The sequence below is a fragment of the Amblyomma maculatum genome, chromosome 5, assembly GCF_055883805.1.
Source record: "Amblyomma maculatum isolate TAMU_Amacu chromosome 5, ASM5588380v1, whole genome shotgun sequence".
Classification (NCBI taxonomy): Eukaryota; Metazoa; Arthropoda; class Arachnida; order Ixodida; family Ixodidae; genus Amblyomma; species Amblyomma maculatum.
In genome coordinates, this window is record NC_139348.1 from 816,470 (window position 1) to 838,637 (window position 22,168).

General features: G+C 48.2%; 1 long non-coding RNA gene across 1 annotated transcript in view; it reads left to right on the forward strand.

Annotated features, from left to right (window-relative positions):
• LOC146187600 (uncharacterized) overlaps positions 1–22,168 on the forward strand; it is a 105,006-nt gene that overhangs the window by 25,444 nt on the left and 57,394 nt on the right. The window contains exon 2 of the long non-coding RNA XR_014707138.1: positions 3,797–3,872. This is a non-coding gene — a long non-coding RNA (uncharacterized LOC146187600). The remainder of the gene's footprint in view (positions 1–3,796; positions 3,873–22,168) is intronic.

Here is a 22,168-nt window from a genome sequence, read left to right on the forward strand (position 1 = left end):
TGACCTCAGGAGCTGGAGCAACCTGAGCCGCATCTTTGGTAGGATTAGAGCAGGTGGCCGGTTCCCTATCGTGTACCGGATTCGGCGTCTCACATCGAGGCAGCGTCTCACGTTCTTCCACTTTCGCCTCGCTCTCCTTGGAGCCACCGTGAGGAACAACCGATGTGTTAGCTGTGGCAGCCGTCTCCACAGTAGCGGCTGAAAGGACACGAGCCGCGTCAAGCACATCCGTGGCGTCTATTATATGCTCTTGTAGAGCGTCGTCGGGGGGCCGCACATGATGCCGCAGCTCACCCGCATAGGTAACGACGCACTATTCCGCGGTGTGACCGAAGCGTCGACAATCATCACAACGCGGCGTACGGCAGTGCCTACGAATGTGGCCAACACGGTTGCATCGGAGGCATGGCGGCGGTCTGCCTGATATTAAAACAAGGCTCTGTATACAACAAATAGTCAGCAGATGTGGACGTCGCCAACATCGACTCCTTCAGCGAGAGACACAACACCCCGGTTCAGTGTTCTCAAATTTTCCATTTCCACCGCTTTCCAGTTTTCCGTCGAAATCGAAGTCACCTTCCCGCACGCTTGTGGGGCCTCACGTAAGAAGGCGTCTTCCAAGCGCTCAAGAAGCCACAGAAGCTTCAATTTCACCAATTTTGGTTCTCAGTCCATGACGACACACCGACGGTCCGTAACAACGAGATCATCGCAAGCCACCAGTTTCTCTTTCGATTGTGCCGATTTACAGGTGACCATCCATACATGAGACATTTGCAATTGGGCTATTGAACTAATTTCTTTGAGGTCCAGAGAGAGAGAGAGAGTAAACTTGAATTGTTTAACGGAATAGCGTGGGCGGTTTCCTCAGTCCAGGATACCATTGGCTTGGGCGGCCTCCCGGGCCCTGGTGAGCAGGCTACGCTGCTCAGAGAGACCCGTGTGGGCCAGCTCTGCCTCCCAGTCAGCTTGGATGAGTGCTCGAGCTTTATATTTCTCTAATTGCTGTTTGCAGTTCCATATCATGTGAAGGATGTCCGAGACTTCACCGCATTCAGTGCATGTGTTATTTTTGAATTTTTTGGGTCAAATTTTGTGGTACTTTTCTAGGTTCGGGGATGTCCTAGCCTGTATGTTCCTCCAGGTTACTGCCTTCTGTCTGCTGAGGTCCTTGTGTGGTTCTACGTATCGTTTTCTTCCTAATTTGAAGTATTGTATTGGTTCCCCGTATGTGAGAGGAGTTGAAGGCTCTGGGGTAGCTGGCGCAGGTGCCCGGAAAGTATTCCCTCGGGCTATCCTGTCGGCAGCCTCGTTGCCGTCGATTCCCTCGTGTGCCGGTATACACAGGATTGTGTGCTTCACGTTGCTCGTCTTTTTTTCCTGCTCCATTATTCGCTGTGCCTGTTTGCATACGCGTCCCAGGAGGAAGGCACGACAGGCCTTTTGGGAATCGCTGAGTATTATGTGTTTTCTACCTTGGCTGCTTTGGCGCTTACCTGCAAGGGCGATTGCAACTTCCTCTGCATCTTCTATATAGGTTTTGGTGTTGATCGATAAGCTGGTCACCTATCTCCGGTGTGGTCAACTGTGGTGGCTACCGCCGTTTTTCCCCCAGATATGGACTTGCGTCTGCATAGAGTATGTCGCTATTGTTTCTGGCACGGTGTTTTGTATGTGGCGACTTCTCGCTTTTCGTCTTTCGCTCTGCTGTGTAGGGAGTCCATGTTTTGGGGAATTGGAAGGATCTGGTATTCAGCTCTGCTTTTGGAAGTGAGTGTTTCTCTTAGGGGGTTAGTTTTGTCGTCGATGGGTCGTCCCACGATGTTCAGCAGATGTCTACCAGTCCGACTTTGTTCTAGTCTGCGTTCTTGGCAGACCAGAATTGCTTCTTTGTGTTCTTCGTATGTGTTTCTATGGGTGACCCTCCCAACTCGCACCCCTATATGCTTCGCGGTGTTCTAAAAATACTTCACCTCAGTATCGAGATTTCATACTTTCACTATCTATTTTAGGATGTTCATGGCTACTCTGCACCGAATAACGACATAATAGGTGCCCCGTGAAATGAGAAAACTGCTTTGGAATCTTTCGGTTCCCTGTATTCCTATGGGCGTTAACCCTACTTTTCACCCCCAGTTGGTTCTATTGGCCGAAAATGCGAGCGACGATTGAGGGGCACGTCGCCAGCTGCACTCAATGTCAGCGCTATAAACGCCACACAAGCGTTGCGGCGGGGCACCTTCCCCCGTAACTCCATCCCGTGTACCATTTGAGCAAGTGGGCGTTGATCTCCTCGGCCCCCTACCGCTATCACATAATGGCAACTGGTGAATTGTGGTTTGTATTGACTACCTGACTCTGTATTGCGACAGGGCAGCCTTATCCGCGGCCACCACATCTCATGTGTTCTATTTTCTTCTCCGGGCATTAGTCCTCCGCCACAGACCCACGCGAGTTATTATTACCGCTCGTGGTCGCAAGTTCACCGCCGATATTGTGGAGCAGTTGTTCCGTTAGTGTGCCTGTCATTTTCGCCATTCATCGCCTTGCCATCCTCAGACGAAGGGCCTAACTGAACGAACGAACCGTACTATCACGAACATGCTGTCCATATACATTGATTCCAAGCCCAAGAACTGGGACGGAGTCCTATATTTATCACGTACGCTTTTAATACCTCCCGCCATGAGACTACTGGCTTAAGTCCACTCTTTTTGCTTTACGCTCGTTCCCCACGATACATATATTATGGTGAGGCTACCCAAAAGTAATATAAAATAATACGCCTCTGCCCGTGCCACTAGGCGGGCTTTCCCCACGATACAGCCTGGACACCATGATCCCCCTTCCTGCAGGTCCTGATGAAGATTCATCTGTCGCGGAGACACTCTGCCTTGCTGAGGAAGCCCGCCGCCTTGCCCTCCTTCGTAATCTTGCATCTCAGGATCGCTCAAAAGCACGATACGACGCTCCCAGCCATGACGTTTCTTATCAAACTGGGTATCCTTACAGGCCGCCTTGCTGTGGCGGCTTGTAAGGAAGCGGCGATTATCCCAAAAGCTGCTGTGCCACTATGATGGACCCTTTGTTGTCCTTGCCCAACTCAGCGAGCTCAATTGCCACATCACGCGCCTCGCCGTATTTCCGCAAAAAGTGAAGTCTTACACGTTGCTCGTCTGAAGCCCTTCTCATTATATATATGCGCTAGCACAAAGGCTTCAAGAGCGTATCATCTCTTGTTATTCAATGCAGCAATGTGTTTCGGTACCTTTGTCTGCTTGCGCATTAACGAAAAATGTTTCCGTTTGTTTTAATTGGTTGTTATTTATCAGGGACGACTACGATATTACATCCAATGCTGCCCTGTTTGCAAGATGTTTCTTTATCGCGCGAAACTGCTTCGGGTGATCGCTAAAATATTGTACCTCGTAAAATTAGGGGGACTGTTGGTTTGAAGCCTGTGATTAAATATTGACGAGAGACGTTTCGAGGGAGGGAATGCCGCTGCATTTGCGCATTTCAAGAACTTCAGGTAGGCACTACAGCAGAGTGTTCAAGGAACATCGCTTCTATGTTATCATTACCATGAGACGTGATTCGACTGAAGCTCGCCACGGTAGAAACGAATGACTCCAGCGCTGACTGCTAGTTAAGCAGCCTTTGTGCCGAACTTCCAATAACATATTCTGTACTGGCTGCGGTCCCGCAAAATTTACTGCTGTTTCTTGCGCGTTGTCCGCACCTTTTTTTCGCATTCTTTTTTCAATTATTGTGTCCCCTTTTTGCTCTAATGCAGCAAGCCTTTGATAACGGAGCCGGCGGCTGCCACTGCTAGCAAGCTATCAGCCACGACTTCAAAGGCGGTACCTATGGTAAGAGGGCAAAAGGATAAATTTTACAAATATATATCAAGGATTTCTCCCGCAAGAGGTTTTTTGTTGTCTCCAATGCGCTTTCTCTGACAGTTGCATCGAACCAGCAGCTCATGCCAACAATTAATGAGCCGTAATTTTGTTGCGGTTCAAGAAGGGGTAAGCTTGCCGGTTCGCGAAGGGGTTATGATCCCTACTTCGACATACTGTAATATCCATTTTTCTGTTTGCAAACGTGCAAGCCGACCAAGTGCCTAAAGTCTACGGAGGCGACAAAAACTTGCCAAGCTTTAGAACGCACAGCTGACGGTAGCGGACTAATTCTAGAAGTGGTTCGCGTTCGTGAGTGGCCAGTGCCAGTGTTGTCGGCAATCGGAATAGCACCGCGTACGACTTCAGCCAATAGTGGGTCGCTGTATAGAGTACGAACAACTCTGGTAGTTACGGAAGGTGTCTTCTCGTGCACACAGCAGCCTCCACGGCGGTGCCATAGTTTATAGAACCAAAGTATACAAGTGTGTTCTTCCAAAATAGCGATCTCTAATAGTGCTAAAGCCAAATCGAGCTGTGAAAGCTCTAGTTCCCTCACAGCATATCATCATGCAGAGTGAGATGTATGCTTCGCCAGAGTTCCCAGCTTATGAAGTCATGAAAGCTTTGAAGCGATGAGGTATGAAATTGGCGCGGCGGGTTATAGCACACAGCCTTGAGGGACCATGTGCATCTAGGGCGACAAATGGGTAAACATTTATTAAGAACAAAATTTCATCGTAGAGTGTAGGCTCAAGCGTAAGGTGCATGGCGTGAAATGCTTAGTGTTGCTTATAATATCTCATAGTACGGTAGCCGCATACCGGCCAAGACTGCCGTACATAAACCGTTTTCGTCCACTTCCGTTCTTCTAGCTATATATAGGTAGGGTGTATGGAGGATGCTTCCGCAGACGAGGAGCCTCCACCATCAGCCGCTTTTCCTATTTGGAGAGCACGCTTAGCTTCATGTGTTGCTTCAGTTGTTCTACAACCGTTCATGTTAATGTTTTTAGTGCTGCTTTTAGTTTTTAGCTTCGACCCGTGTTTTAGCTTGTTGTTAGCCTGCTTTAGCAATACATTACGCAGCCAATTCTCACCATCATCTGCGGCTACACCATCATAGGCGGCCTTTTTTACCTTTCATTCTCACAGCCACGGCGGCAGCCTGCAAACGAAAATCCGAGGCTATAAAAAAAAAAAGAAAAAAAAAAGAACAGGCGATGAAAAGCGAAGAACGAAGCTGCACGAGACGCTGTGGCAATGGCCGAGAGATCTAATGACACTGCAAAACAAAGCTGCTCTATTTGAGCCGGAGCTGGTTATAACTCCATAGTTTAGAAACATGTTCTTCACATTCAGATGATGTTCGCCTGAGTTTGGCGAGAATGAGAATGAGAAGCGTCAGCACGCAGTATTGTTGAAGTATGCAGCAAGGCAGCCAAAAATCGAGCGGAGAAACATATGCAAACCGACAGCCATGCAGACACGTCCGTTAGTAGGATGCTGAGACTTAGCTGTAGTGCTTGTAGAACTTGCGTGCGGGCTAGTTGGTTAGATGAATCTGAAGACTTCTGGCGCTGGATTGCCCATCGGTTTGGATGTCTTGCAATATCGTGTATGTGTGCGTGCATGTGCGTGCGTGCGTGTGTGTGTGTGTGTGTGTGTGTGTGTGTGTGTGTGTGTGTGTGTGTGTGTGTGTGTGTGTGTGTGTGTGTGTGTGTGTGTGTGTGTGTGTGTGTGTGTGTGTGTGTGTGTGTGTGTGTGTGTGTGTGTGTGTGTGTGTGTGTGTGTGTGTGTGTGTGTGTGTGTGTGTGTGTGTGTGTGTGTGTGTGTGTGTGTGTGTGTGTGTGTGTGTGTGTGTGTGTGTGTGTGCGTGCGTGCGTGCGTGCGTGCGTGCGTGCGCCCGCACGCACGCGCTCCAGACAATGCAGGGCCAGAAGCCTTCAAAGTAATGCTTGTGTTGCGCGCGTTATTTTTCCGATGAGTACGCAGGGACTAATGCCATATCACCCTTGACCGTAAGGCAGCCCGTCATGCAGTAGAAAAACACTCGCGGACAAAAGCAAGACAAACGCTTCTTTGGTCTATAGGCATATACAGCAGTAACTGCAAGGCGCAGAGTTGGTTTCGTATATGCACATTCGTGCATTAATATCAGAAGCTTGTGAGTTCTCTGGGTGTGGGATCGATGGAGTTCGTTATGGAGGTTTGGCATATTTCATTCGCGTTTTTCTTCCCAGAGGAAGGAGAGCACAGGGCATAGGGAAAGCGTGGCCGGTGGCAAGTTTGTTGTCGCAAACAATGGTTGAACGCGAAGCCAGATGCGGCAGTACCTGGTGTTAAGCGATGACGCCGCGCAGCAGCTTTGTTTCGCCGTTGATAACACCATTTTCTCTGCTAAATCCAGCTCGACGGCAGCGTTGTTGACAAGGTAAGCTTGAAAATCCCGAGGAGTTGAGCAGCTGGTGAGGCGACAAAGACGACGACAATGGCGACGGGCACCCGGTGGACTGCCCTATCCATTCCATGCCTATACTTCCGTCGGTCCCGCTGGAGCGGCACAGGGGTTAGTGCGCTCGACTGCTGTCCCCGAGGATGCGGGATCGAATCCCGGCCTCGGTGGTCGCTTTTCGCTGCAGGCGAAAAGCAAGGCATCCGTGCGACGCCAGTGCGCATTAAAGAACCCGAGGTGGTCGAAACTTCCGGAGTCCTCAACTACGGCGTCTCTCATAGCCTGAGCTGCTTAGCGACGGTAAATCCTACAAACCAAACTTCCGTTGGTGCTTACCGCGCCGTTGTAATTTTCTCTATAATCGAATTGAACCTAGATAACCACGGGGAAAGTTTAACTGGGTCGCTGAGAAGACGTGCACGTGCTTGCTGTTGTAGCCATTTTGTTTTAACGCGATGCTTGCAGCGCCTTCACGCCATTTTGGTTGCGAGCGTATTCCGCTAAGGGTCTACATTCAGCTGTACGCGAGGACGAGTGCACCTATAGTTGTGCTGCTCGAAACTCGGCGAGCGATCATCCCGACGGGAAGCGCGGCACACTCCCATCGGCGGCGCCCTCCTGAATCCCTAATGGCAGAAGGAAGTTGACGCTCGTTTGGAGCATAGCGCTCCGCCGCTTGGCTGAGTGCCACTTTGGCCGCCGCTCGTTGGGCCGCGCGCTTCTGCGACGCCGCCGTGGCTGCTTCTCGGGTCATTTTTCTGCCAGAGCCGTCGTACGCGCTCGTCCGTAGAGTGTGTACGCACGCTGCGACCACGCTTATGTCGACGCAGTGGAGATACCCATCGAGGATAATTGCCACGCGATGGAAGCGGCTCGCCTACGTCAGGGTTGTTCTGTTTCATTATATAAAGGACTACTGCAACTGATCCTTACTCCATATGGCTCACAAGCATCCACGAGTGACATGTTTGAGCCTCTCATCATCACCACTGACGCGATTTTAGAGGCTTTACAGGACGCCGGCTGCGCACACTTAGTGCCCTCGCTGGACCCCAGTGCCTTTACGCAAGATGCACCTGGTAAAACGGTATACGTAGCTAATACGTCTTTGTTCAGTTAAAAACGTCTATTGTTACGGGCACTCGGTAAATTTATCCATCGTATGAAAGCACGGAACCAAATCGTACAGTACCTATGGCATGATCGGAGTGCCCACTGAAACATTGCACAGCACACCTAGCCTATGCGCGACGATATCTGGAGGGACACGATATTTCAGTCGTGTTCAACTTTGAAGCAAACATTTATAAAAAAGACACCGTGCGAGAGATAAATTTCATCCTTTAATTAAAGTGCAATATCCTCGCGAGAGGACCAAAAAGGCAGGTCTTGAAAACATTGCTTTTTATCATTTTAGAACGCGCAGGATGTCTTTCGCGTCCTTGTTGGTTGCATCCACCACACTTACCTCACCTCAACTCGCCGAAGCTTCTGTCCTATACCTCGCCTGGAACACGTGATGGAGTGTACATTAAATACGGAACAATTGCCTCCACCCAGACGCCGATAACAGGTGAGGTTTGTATGCGGTATTATACTATATGTCATCGCTGTTGCCAAGTGTGTGCTTTGAACAAAGGTTTCTTTAGTGACAGCCCTCTTCGTTATTTTGCTTCCGATACAGGGGATCAGGTTTGAACATCACGCATGCTTTCCTGCAGTTAGTTAATCCAAGTGCGGATTAGACCGCATTTTTTTTTTCATGACTGTGCTGAACAGCAAGCATGCTTAATTCGTCCATTCTATAACATAGATGCCAACATCTCCCAATGTACTGTATTTGCCAAACGTAACCAGGCTGCACGTTTTGCTTCTCGCTTGTATTGTAAAGTCAACATGGCGTCCAGAGGATCACAACTTATTAATTAGTGAGGACAGGAGCTTGCCTTTACTTTGCACATATATTTACAGCTTCAGAGGTGGTAGGAATTCTCTACTGTCCGACTAAGAAGCGGAACCCGGAGCCTGGGTACTTTCGGCAAAGACCATACGTACGCACGTCCTTGTTATGTTTCTTCGCGCAAACCGGCGCGTCAACTGCTCGCTGTCATATATCGTTCTGAAGCCTCGTTACTCAGGAGTTCATGCACAAAAGCAGCACAGAATGTTTCGTCACAGGGGCCCATATACAGAAGCGCGGCCACAGGCGTCCGTGCTGAATTTGACAAAGCATGTATTAGTTGGGTGAGATTCGAGTCACTAACGAATTTTGGCGTCATTAGATCTGTTCCAAAGCTCTTCTTTAACCTTCGGTATAATTGTAAAAAGAACAACTGGAGAGGCTACATTTTGCAAAACACCTTTTACTTGAGCGGACAAGAGGGTGGAAATAAAAGGCTCGTGATGACGCAAATATGGTGGAGGTTTCCTTCACATGTATGTAATAAGTTAACGATCCCATTGTTTCCCTTCGCTTATCTTCTTAATAGCATAACTAGGAACTCAGTTGTGGCAGTCTAGATGCCACAGGTAGCATATAAGGGTTCTCGCACAGCAGCAGCGTTGAACCCTTGTAAATTTTTTTCTTCTTCTTACTAAGCAATTATCCTTCAGATAATAAAAAAATTATTACACGACCAATATCTCACTGATAAAAAAAATAGTTCTGCGTTGCTTAATTTTCATGGCTGCTGGCTCCTTTTTTCGCATTGCCTTAAAAAAGGAGTGCATAACATGTTAGTATGGCTGAAAGTTTTTAAACATAAAAGAAAGTTTTTGCGTATCTCAAAGTGACCAAAGGAAAGTTTCTGCCCTTCTTCTGACCATCTTTATTTGCGTTGTCAAAGGCAATGGCATGGCTAGAACAATAATTAACGCAGAACTTGGCGAACAATCGATCACTACTCCATCTCCCAACCGCAGAAGCAAAAGAACACAGAGGAGAATCGGAGAAAAAAAAAAACAAAAAAAAACAATAAAAACTCGTGCGTTCGTCACGAATACAGGGAGACCCTAATCAGAACGAGTTAGCCGATGCTCTCCGAATTATCTGCCAGCTAAACCTCTCCGCCTCGCGTGGAGCCACTAAACGAAACACGAAGACCGTCATTACCCACATCCCTGGTTCCAGAGAGCGACGCAGAATCTCGCTTTGGCGCTACGCGCGGATGAAACCGGTAACCGCGAGTAACACGAACAGACAGCCGCTAATCCGAGAGGTGTAACGCCGCATCAAGGGACTCAGCCGCCGCTCGTCTGACACGAGGCTAAATTCCGCGCGGGACCCGCGAATAAGCACACACTCAAGCCCAACACGGCGCTTTCCCCTTTACTTCCTGTCCGTGGACACATCTCACGTAATCTCGCTCCATCGAGCCCTCGCGCCACCACGAAACGGCCGGCCCTGCTTCGCCTCAGGAGCGACCTGACATCGATGTCCCTGGGACGCTTCTGAGCAGAGTTCGATGCAGCGTTTCGAGAGCCATGAGCCCGTTTGGCAGGAAGACAAGACAGATTTCGAGCCCCCGATGGCTACGCATCTTAGCACATATTAAGCCCGCACCACTTTAAGCTTCTATTCTTGGCCAATTCTGGTGAACGTCGTCCGTGAAAAGTCCGCGAAGAAGAATACTCTAGAAACATTAAAAAAGTTAAATCTGAGACGGGCTCATCATAAAAAAGAAACATCATGAAATCTTCAAATGGTACAGCGTTGAGCAGAATGAAAATCAGCGCCAGAGCAAACCGAGCAGTATAAACACGCCCATCGCTGCAGCCCTGCTCATAAGTGTTCCATATTTATAGCATCTCACCCGATGTGCTTTAAATAGTTATCTATTATTCGTTACTTCTGCGCTTACAGGTGCATTTTGCTTAGCGGCGATAATGTTGCAGTAGAGGTCGTGCAAAGGAACCAGAAGAAGACATGGAAAAGCTCACCTCTTTTGTCGACGAAAGCTTTGCGAAGCCGCCCTTACACGAACAATATTTTGTACAGTGAGAAAAACGAACACAGGGGAAGAAACACGCAAACAAACAAGGGCTGACTATCAACTGAAATTTTATTAGGAAATACTCGGGCTTAAAGGCTTCAAACCCAGCACGATCATGGAAGACAGTTAGGCTAGTTGGTGTGTATTCGGTAATGACTGGGACATTGCAACTAGCGGGAAAAGCACAAAGGACAGCGACAAAAGGTGCCAACGGGACAGCACGCTAGTGTCCCGTCGGTACCTTTTGCCACTGTCCTTTGTGTTTTTCACGCTAGTTGCAATGTCGCAGTCATTAACAAACCCAGCACGCGCCGCCGCACAAATAATGAAACACACCAAAAATTAAAAACAACAAAACAGCAAACTAAAGCACACGTGCGCACTAACCTCATTGCGCTGCAGCAGTAGTCTCAAGATAGTCCAGTTCTACCTGGTGTAACGCCACCGTAGGTTTCGCTATACGCACGGCGTGCGCGTTGTGGCGATCAGATAGGCCTCCGCTATTTCCCGGCACAGCTGATTCCTGTGCCTGAAGACAACATCGGCACGCCCCAAATCAGGAATACAAGCGCTATCATTATCTTTGCTGCATCCACGGCAATGTAGAACGAGATTTTATGAAGCGGCAGAGGTCCCCAGCGACCTCTCGTGCTCTCTCAGGCGGACGTTGAGGCACCTTCCAGTTGAGGCATCTTCCAGAGAGTAGTTAGCTGTTTTGTTGTTTTTGTTTTTTGACGTGTTTCATTCTTTGTGCGCCTGCGCGTGCTGGGTTTAAAACCTTTATAAGCAGGAGCATTTCCTAATGAAACTGCAGTTGATAGTCAGCGCTTGTTTGTTTGTGTGTTTCTTCCCCTGTCTTCGTTTTTCGCGCTGTACGTTAATGTTGAACGTTCACCAACTCGCCCACTTTCCTTACACGAAGGTGGAGGGATAGGGACTTAGTTGTGCTAACGCGTCGCTGACGCCGGAAAGAGCATACCATCACTAGCGTGTCAAGAAGCGAAAGCATCGAAGGTGGCCGGACACGGTAGAGTGAAAAGATTAGGCATTGAAGACGGCGGTACGAAACATTTAAAGCATCTGCACGCGTTCGGTGAGTGACGCGCAGCGCGCTGTCAGCTGACAGCGTGCTGTGCGTCACTCACTTGAGCTAGCTCAAAGAGTAACTAATAAAGAAAACAAAAATACGCCTAAAACAGTTCATACAGACACGGCTGGTGACGGCGGTTCCTCAAGCCCCGAAAAATGTTGAGGAGGACGTGTGCGAGGTCTAGCTTGTATATGTGACAGTAGAGAATTATATAGGGAGTCGCAGGTCCAAAGGACTCGCTGGTTCCTCGAGTGAAGTTAGAAGCATCTAGGAAGCGTTCTATACGCCATGTGTTTCAGCGAAAAAAAAAACATTATTTAACTAGTCCTAAATATAGCTATATATATATATCAACTTCGAGACAAGAAAGATATTTTTCAGAAAAGCATTTTCAGGTAGAGCTGACGCAGTTTTCCATAAAAGCAACTCTAATTGTACATCTAAATAACTGAAAACCTTTTTGAATAATTTTGGCGGGTAATTTGAATGGCAAGTTAGAAGCCATGAAGAAGACGATGTCATATTAGCTGGAAACGAAAAAAAAAAAAAACACTTTTTAAAAATATGCAGCTGCAATTCGTTGGTTTCTCCCGTGCGAAACTTAATCTGACCGCATTACACGCGCAGCAAACCAGGTGATGACGTCACTTCTGCTATACTATACAGTACTCGAGGTCTCCTTGGAGGGTGACCTCAAAAAAAAATAATAATAATAAGGGGCATTTTCATGAACTCTGCGCCATCCGGCCAGTTACCACTTTAACAGCAAAACAGTCAAATGCTGCAAACTCTCTTTGTGGAATGGCTGGAGACAGTGGAAAGAAAATGGTTGTTCCGCAACTTTGCACTGACCCTGCAGGATGCATTATTTATGCAACCGGCGTTGAAGCAATGTGCACCACAGCCAATAGACGACATAATCTAATGTAGCCGTGTATGGTTTTGACTCAAAATTGTAAATGCCCGCTAAAGCGAGACAATGTTGAATTTGCAGGGCCCGTTTAAGAAAAACGAAACATTTGAAGGCACCAACGTGGAAAAAAAGAAAGCATATATAGGCACTAATATAAAAAATACGCATTATAAGGACAGTATTAAAAGCTCTAGCGAAGGATAACTCGTGGTCAATTCCAAACATGGTGTGGTAACGACGCGCAGGTTTGAAAAAAAGAAGGCAATTGTCTAAATTGCAGTCTCTATTGATCAGTGTTCGGAACTGAGTGCAAACTAGTGTAGGAAACCGAGCCCGTGTCTGCCATTGGAAGGACACGCGCTTCAGTCACTTTCCTGCTGCAACGCACTCTGTGCACCGAATGCTTTCTATACATATAGAGTTGACAAGGGAGCGCGCAGCACGAAAAAAGGTATACGAATCTATGCTAGCGTGGTCTCTAGCGAGATGAGAAAATATGACACAATATGGCTTGGAACTACCCCATTGAGGAATGATTAATAAGAGATGACATCATCACCCTTCATTCACACCTTAACTTTCCCTTAACTTCCTCTTCCCCCCTTCCCCAGTGTGTAGATAGCAGGCCAGGTTTTCTTTACCACCGGCCGACCTCTCTCCCTTTCTTCTCATTAAACTACTCTCCCTCTCTCTCTCTCTCTAGAGACAGGCTCGGTCATTTCAGTGAACCTTTTGAGACAGTTATCGCCAAATACGGGCGCTGTTTTTTCTGTTCATAAAGGCGGACTGCTACTATATGCAAAACGGGCGAATGATCTTCGCCGCACACCAGCTACCGACGTGTCATCTGTGTATGCACTGGTCTTTATAGTGCCAGGCACCAGCGACGAACTGCACTCATTAAAAGTAAGTGACCTTCCCCCCTCTCCTCCTCGTCGCATGCAGAATCCACCGTAGACACACTAAAATATTCCTGCAACTTTACATGTCATTCTCGGGTGTCCTGAATAGTAAAAAATGTACTTTTTGCAGACGCTTTCTTCAAAGCATGTTAGCGTCACGCAGGAATCGGGCCGTCAGCAGCAGTTTTCAGATCAAAAAGCCGCGTGCCAAACAAGAGTCAGGTTTATATCCTTCGCCGTGAACACAGGCCCACTCGCCATCACGTACTCACGCGCAAACTTTCTTTTTCCTTTTTTGGAAGCTGCTCTTTTCGCCAGGATTGATTAGGGGAAGAATCAGTTTCTATGCACGGACAAGTGACGAGCAACGCTAGGGATGCCAATCTTCCTAGCGCAAAAAGTAAATAAAATAACGGCTGCGGATAAAATCACCAGTACGACGGTGGCGCGAACCATGTTAATAATCGGCCGCGCGCACGCATCGCGCGACAGTTGTCGGTCGCAGTCGCGATCAGAGGGGCTCCATAAACAGAGGTAATGCTAGGCCGACGGTGATCTCGTGCACGCGCTCGCAGATGTTGATGCGGGCGGACGAGACAGGCGCGACCGTAACCGCACCAGTTGACGGCGGGGCGCTCTGGGCGATACTTCCGGCCCTAACGAGGGAAGCAAACAAGTCCCACACGCACGCAGCCAACGGCGTCCCTCACGTGAGCTGCGGGACGAATATCGACTAGAGTCACTCGATAATTTTCTGCGATGCCTGTTCGCGAGATATCTTCCCGCGTTTACCGGAGTACATGCAGCGCATGGCGCGGAGGTGCTACCGTGGTGCGCAAACCTACTGAACGTCATGAAATCCAGCTAACCTCCCCGTTGGCTTGAGCAGTTAAATGCACTGAAAACGGATTAATTTAATAGGTGAATGTAAAAGGAGCCCACCCCATCAATCGCTTCAGTCATCGTACATAATGCAATGTATCTCTCACAAGCACATAGTGCGATCTTTCAGTGGACATTTTGCGGTTCATAGCACGAGATTGGAATGGCCTGCTGACCAAAATTGCCACCATCATCAATCTACTATAGCATTGAAGCGAAACATTCAAGTTAAGCATTTCACTGATATTTACGCCATTTGTTTGTCGTGTAGCGCCTTCTAAGATGTGAGGTCTCAACCGCAGAGAAAATGGGTGAAATGAAAAGCTAAAACATTTTTTTCCCCATGCCTACAAGCATTGTATGCCTTAAGCTTAAAGAAAAAGTGAGGACAACCACATCCACCTTTTGAGCTCAGTAAAAATCGATTTCGTGGCTCTTTCTTCCTACACTCACATGTTTTTCTTTTCTTTTTTTTTTTTTTTTCATTTCGAGGCAAAAGACAGATTACGTATGGAGAAAATATGGTGTGAAAATGGAGCTTTCTTTCTTTCCCCCACTTGATCCATACTTGTGGTGTTAAGGAAAAGAACTTCGTTATCCAATTGGGAAGTGAATGAAAGTGTAGCCTCAGAGATCCGGCTGGAAAAATCTGTCCTATACCATCGCTGCACTTCGGCTTCGAAATTTAGCGGCGCTAGAGGTACATACCTGTATTTCTTCTAATCCTGAGCCATTTTATTTGATGTTGAGCTTGCACTATTCTAAGCGACTTTTGCTCTGTTCTCTTCTCGTGATATTTGACTGCATGTAAAATCCGGTGGCTGCTTATGCAGGTGGAAGGCAGCAGAAGTATAGCGTATATGGGTGTCTCAAATTGAATGTTAAAAAGTTTGTAGAGCACAATATGGGTCTCTGACGCTTAAACAATTTTTTTTTTGTGTCATTTTCTTATTTCTTGTAAAAATCTTAGCCGAATGCCGCGAATTAAGGCGTTTGATGGTACTTCTCTCAAGAAACTGGATCTTCTTAGATGCCATCGTTGGGGATTGGCATTGACATTTGACAGCTGGCAGCCAGGTGCAAAAGGGCTGCCATCAGTGATTCCGTGAACGAAGCAGTGGGAGCAGCTATGCACGTAAGTAATCAAAACTTTTCACATATAAGGAGTGAGTCAGCTTGATTCCTTTCTACAGGAAATTCCGACAGGTCAAAAATACGAGCGAAGGAAATTTATTACACATGACTTTTTAGCCGTTAAGAAATAGCCCCTGTGCTTTATTTGGACATAGGCGAAAATCCACTTCTATACCAGCGATTTCTGCAAAAAAGCACTTGTCTTTAAACTAGTATATATATTCATGTCTTCTGTTTATTATGCTACGTCAAAGTGATGATAGAAGACGTTTACGCCAATCAGAGGTATTCATACGACGTCACGGGGTCCCATTTGTGGAGCAGCGCCCTGACAGTTTCTGTAGTGGAAGCAGCGTGCAGGTGGCGATAAGCCGATTAGATATGCGTTGAAACCTTTTGCCTTGGTACATGCACTACAACATGGCCGCCCCATGTTGTGGTGCATGTATGTACCAAGGCAAAAGGTTTCAACGCATACATACACCACAACATGGCCGCCCCATGTGACCTAGGTGCATACTTGCTTTAAAGCTGATGGCACGCGTAGGAATGTGTCTGTTCTTGTTCGCCTGTTGTACCCGGCCGCTTAACCCTATGCAAGGAGTCATGAGGGCAGTGAGATTTTGTTCGAGGAATTTTCTCTTCTTCATGGAAGTTTAAGGGTAAAACTTCGCGAAAAAGAACTTTTTACAGTATTTGAGAGACATTTCGGAACCGAAATTGTCGTTTTTTTTCTGTTGCATATTTATGGCGTTTTAAAGCTGCTGCAGGGATCCGGGACTAACTGGGACAATGTTTGGCACTGAACTTCACTGCAAGGCAAGTGTTGACGGGAAAATGTGCTGAAGTCGCTGAAGTCGCTTTTCACTTGAGTTTGCAGAGTTTTCGAGGAATGCGCCTCGCAGAAAATCGGCCGACTTCCACTCCGGACACGCTCCAGCTGCTCACAGCCTTGTGGATCATCGTCCCTGGCACATTATCGACTACTCATCGCCAGCAAACAACGGCCGCCCGTTGCACGCACGCCGAGCGTTATGTATAGATCCGCGACACGGATTCACTCACGCGTGCACACCCCCTGCAGCGAGTGCGCACTGCAGAGCCCTCTTTTCAACAACTCTGTTGGAACAAGGGCGATAACTGCCGTTGGAAAGGAGTAAGAGATTGAAGCATGCTGGCTCGGAGCACGAAATATCAGGAGAGCGAGCACAAACACGTGAGCATCGGACTCCTGTGCGTGCAGCGGTGGGCGTTTCCGAAAGCTGTCGCCACTCGCGCATGCGCGCCTCTGTCACGTGATCGGATGGACTGCTTCTAAGCGAAGGCGGGTGGCAGGAGCGCGCGGCCGCAAAGAGGCGTCGGAAAATCGTTATCGACCGCGGCGGCCGCCTACTGTTTGGCGTTGCGAGTTTTGAGCGCGGCGCGCCGATGAAAACTGCGGCAGCGTAGCTGCGGCAACAGCGATGTGGCGCGGACGCAGCCGGCGATTTAGCGAGCTCCGACCAAAATAACTCTTGCCGCGCACGCTACGCGCAGGCGAGCGTTGGTGCGCGTCGATAAAGGGGAGTTTTGACGCTCCGTGGATCCAGGTGCCAGGCGAAGTTAGCCCTGGTCAGGGCTTTTGTGAGGGCCAGCAGAATGGCCGGCCGTGGTGCCTAGGGCTCCACCCGCAGCCGTATACGCACAAAACGGCAGCCAGATGTAAAACTCGCAGAGGTGTATACGGGCATGAGGATCGAAACGTAAAACTCGAATGACGCAGGCCCGTAGATAAAAGCCATCTTGAACGCAAGAGAAGTCGAACAGGCCCCTAACTGAACACTTCGCGATATATATATATACGTCAACTTTGTTAGCAATACAACGGAAGCACCAACATGAAGTTCCTGTGACAAAATCAGGACATCAGTGCACCCTCTAATGCTTTACAGGCAATAATGATTGAAGCAAATTGTTTCAGTTAGGACGGTCGCTCAGCCTCAGTCCCGGAATAGCTGTATATGGTCACAAATTTTTTATAAACTCTTCAACTCCAAAATATGTGCGCTGCTTCAGTTTCATTGTAAACGGTATTAACAAAAAACAATGGCTGAGGTTTAACCCTGCTAAGCCTATAGTTAGGCAAAGCAAAAGCATGGTTTCGCTTGGTTTTGTTTGGTTACGCTTAGGCAGACGTCGGCAGACATGGATTTGCAGCGATCAAACTGCCGAGACTATGTAGTGAAGAACGTCTTCAACTACGAGAGGAACACGTGATGCTGTATCTGCCGTCGAAGGTCAAGTGGGGGTACACTATAGGTGGTACCATGGTTAAGATATAAAGCCACACTCTGACCTCCGGCTCTTTGAAGGCCAAGCGGTCGGAGAGGTGGATCTCGCATGACACATGACGTTGTGAAGCTTTCGGTTTAACTCGGTGTATGGGTTTAACGTCTCAAAGCGAACCTGGCTACGAGAGAATCCGTATATATAGAGGAGAGCTCCGGAAATTTAAATCGCCTGGGGTTCTTTAACATGCACTGACATCGCACTGCACACGGGCGCCTAGATTTTCGTTTCCATCGAAAAAGCGGCCACCGAGGCCGGGATTCAATCCTGCAAATTCGGGCATAGCTGTCGAGTGCCCTAAACACTGCTTTACCATAGCGGGAAGTGACGCTTTCGCTTCAAAAAAAAAAAAAAAAATCTTAAGCTGTCAAGTTTATAACTGCTAAAACGCGCTAGAAAATCCAAGAATACATTACACAAAATCTAAGGAGACCAAATATTATCCACCGCGAAGAGCTCCCGAGGCGCTTCTAACGCATGTGGACCGTGTTTTTCCATCGAGGAAGGCATCGGAAATTTCTCTAGCCGTGTGACCTCGGCTACTGACGATGGCGCCATTGTCCATAGAATTCGGGGTTAGTACAATTGCACTTTTTAGCGCACATGGTTAGGTGCGAACCGTTCAGGGTTTTCATGACTTGTACGTAGATACTGACAGTCTCTTGCAACATTGCTTAATTCAAGCAAAGTGACGAGGTTATGGCCTGGCCTATGTGGCATATCCGCAATGTAAACAATAATAATAAAACAAAAGTGCGGTATGTTTCCGCCACTGAACACAGCACATGTTGCTTCTGTTGGCTTGTGCTGCACTTGCCGCCTGCAGCTGTGACGTATGTATAGTAGAGAACCACTAAATATCCTAGTTTCGGAACTCCGCGCTAAGCAGTTAAGACTGTGTGCACGGGCACAGGAATTGTGTCCTTCGGTTGCACCGCTGTTCATGAAAGACCGCTTATGAAAAGCGTTCACAGCGTCGCATGCAAATGCAGCACCGTATATCAGTATGGGTCTGTCCATGCGAAACGTATACCCATCCGAACCAAAAATGGACCAGCGCCGATTCCCGCAGAGGTTTAACATGGTTAAACCTAGTACAACATGCGAAAGGACTATTTCGGCGCATAGTTTATCTTGACGGATGATGGATGTAAGCGGCATTGTTCGCTGTCCTCTCGCTATGACCTGTCGGGGGCACGCTCATGCACGAGGATGACCATAGTATATAACCTGTGCAAGTTGATATGAGCGACACATCCGCTTTAACCACGCCGCACGAAGGTTAAAGTAGCGTGGTCTAGGGGCAGCCTGCTCGCGATCAAAGGAAAGGCTGGATTCTGATCTTGCGGAACAATCAGGATGAGGGGGTGATTGCGGGCCGCCTCTGTTTATTGAGGGAGGCCAGGAGCCGCGGCTGGTCGGTCGACGGAGCGGACCGATGACATGGTGCTGCTACCTGGCTCGGTTGCTGGGCAGTTCGATGATGCACGAGCGTTTGAGCTCATGCTATTGGGTTCGATGGATGGATGGATGGATGGATGGATGGATGGATGGATGGATGGATGGATGGATGGATGGATGGATGGATGGATGGATGGATGGATGGATGGATGGATGGATGGATGGATGGATGGATGGACGGATGGACGGATGGACGGATGGACGGATGGATGGATGGATGGATGGATGGATGGATGGATGGATGGATGGATGGATGGATGGATGGATGGATGGATGGATGGATGGATGGAGAGACAGATGGACGGACGGACGGACGGATGGATGGATGGATGGGTGGATGGCTGGATGGAATATAGGAGCGTCCCCTTTGAAACGGGGTGGTAGCAGATGTTATCATGTTCGTTTTTTCCCTATATCCTAATTATTGTTTTAGATCAGTTCACTATACCTTCATTCTACTTATGTAATTTTTTTCTACATTGCTGACATTATGTTACTTTTCTGCGTTTAAGCCACCAATCTTCCAATCGTTTTTTGCTAGCTTCCCCCGCAGGTTCATTACCAGGCCACTGGTATCTCTAAACCTCAGGGCCTCAGGAAGAGTGACTGCGCCTGCATCGACTTCCGGATGGATACCATCACATTCGAGTATAAGATGGTTAATTGTGTATGTGGATTTACCACATACTGCACATGTGTCATCTTCATTGTTAAACTCCATTTTGTAGCTGCGTGTTCTAAGGCATCCTGATCTAGCTTCAAAAAGTAGGGCACTGCCTCTTTAGTTATTAAATAAAGCTTCCTTCCTGATCTGCGTTTTCCACTTTCGGCGTAGTTCCGCACTCTGTTTCCTTTCCATAGAATTTATCCAATCTTTACCTTCAGTGTTTTTCACCTGTTGCGTAACGCTCTTTATTTCCTCGTCCTTGTGGCCAGCACACTGACTGGTTAGTTTCCTAGTTCTTTTCTTCCATTGTGAGCCACCGCTTTTTAGATATAGGTATTTAAATACTTTAGCTGAACCTGTTACTGTCCAATTTCCTCAGGCGTTCCTCATATAATATTTTACTCTGAGCTTCTCGTACTTCGAAAGATGCCCAGCCCATATCTCCCTGTACCGCCTTATCTGTGGTCTTGCCGTGGGCACCCAGTGCTAATCGGCCTCGAGCAGAGTGGCCACCTAGCGGTATAGCGGCGAACCCTACCCAGTGTGGATGCGTGTTCGCGTCGCGTGCCAGCCCGCAGTGATTTACGTGCACGCGTGCGGCATGTACAAGGGCTCTTTTTGTTTGTGTCGCGGTTCCTGTGCGCTTTTGCTTACTTATCTGCCTCTTGCAAAAGAGACATTAACAGGCTATTTTGAGATTTTTTGACAAAGAGTGTCTCAAACGAAGCGCTGCGGTCGTTAAGCGCCGTGTCAAAGCAAACCCGTTGCCGCTGTCAGTACAACTTAATGAAAACGCTCAAAAATTGTATATTCCCGTTTCTGTTTGGAATATCGCAACTACTTACACATGCGACCGCAGACTGCTGCATAGCAAAATCCAGTTTGAACAAGCCATTTGTGCTTTCGGTATCCACGATAGAATTGTCTGAGTACTTTTTTTTTCTTTTAAACCTCTGTTGCGGTGTCTCAGTGGTAGGGCGCTCGACTGCTGATTTCGAGAACGGGGGTTCGCCCGGCCGTTTCGAAAGGCGCTCCTCGGCTGTGGGATTTGACTGCACGTTAAACAATCCCACGTGGTCAAAGACACCTAGGTCCGCCCCTACATCATCCGTCATATAGCCGATGTCACGAGTTTTAACTCATATATGCATTTAATTTCTTACTTTTTTCCTGTTGAAGGATTCTGCGCATCCGTAATAGTAGTAATGAGCACATTTTGCTTTAGAGAAATGCTCGAACGTTTGAGAAACAAATCTTCGCAGCACCCATTATACTAAATATTGTAACGTAACGTAACACAGAAGGCGCTCTGGCACTCTGGCACCGAAGAACACCAACAACCAGTCAGGTCAGCACGAAAAGCGGAGCACCGTTTTTGCTTCGTCGTCTTCTCCGAATCTCCCGTTCAAATCTTCGTCGTCTATGAATGGCATGTGTCATTGCCCCCCGCCCCCCCCCCCCCCCCCACCTTCTTGGCAGCATCGCCTCGATGCTGCAAATGCTGCTTGATGCGATGAGCTGACAGATAGTATGCTAGGTTGGTATGGCATACCACAACACAAAACGGGGCACCATCAGTCTCAAGAATAGTCAGCTGGGCGATCGTGGTAGGGTTTCATCCGGACGACGTGTACAAAATCAGTGAACTTGCGTCGTCTGCGGCTTGAGAGATCTTGGGTCGCGGATTCAACGAGCAACGTCGCTGAGGCGGCGGAGGACACGGTATGGGCCGAAGTACCGGCGCAGCAATTTTTCAGAGAGCCCACGATGACGAACAGGCGTCCAAATCCAGACATAGTCTCCAGGCTCGTAGGCAGCGAAGCGCCGTCCCTTGTTGTAACGGTAAGCGTCTAGTTGCTGTTGTAGGTATATGCGCTGCCTTGACAGCTGCCGCGCTTCTTCCGCACGCTGGGTAAAACTAGCGACGTCCAGGTCAAGCTCATGTTCGTCTTCGGTGTATACGGGCAACATTGTATCCAGTGTAGTGGTCACTCGACAGCCGAAGACAAGCTCGAAGGGTGTGAGCCGCGTCGTCTCCTGAAGTGCCGTATTATATGCGAACGTGGCATAAATTTGATCCCAGGTCTTATGCTCTATATCCACGTACATAGACAGCATGTCGTCCAGAATTCTGTTTAGCCGTTCCACCGAGCCATTAGTTTGCGGGTGGTATGCCGTGGCCCGTCTATGGCTAGTGTGTGTAAGGTTCAGCACAGCCTTAGTCAGGCGGGCCGTAAAAGCTGCCCCGCGTTCGGTAATGATAACAGCCGGAGCGCCATGACGCAATACGATGTCATGGACAAAAAACTCTGCTACTTCGGTGGCAGTTCCATTTGTGAGCGACGCGGTCTCAGTATATCGGGTCAAGTAGTCTGTCGCGACAACAATCCAACGCTTTCCATTAGTTGACTTCGGCAAAGGACCAAGAAGATCCATCCCCACT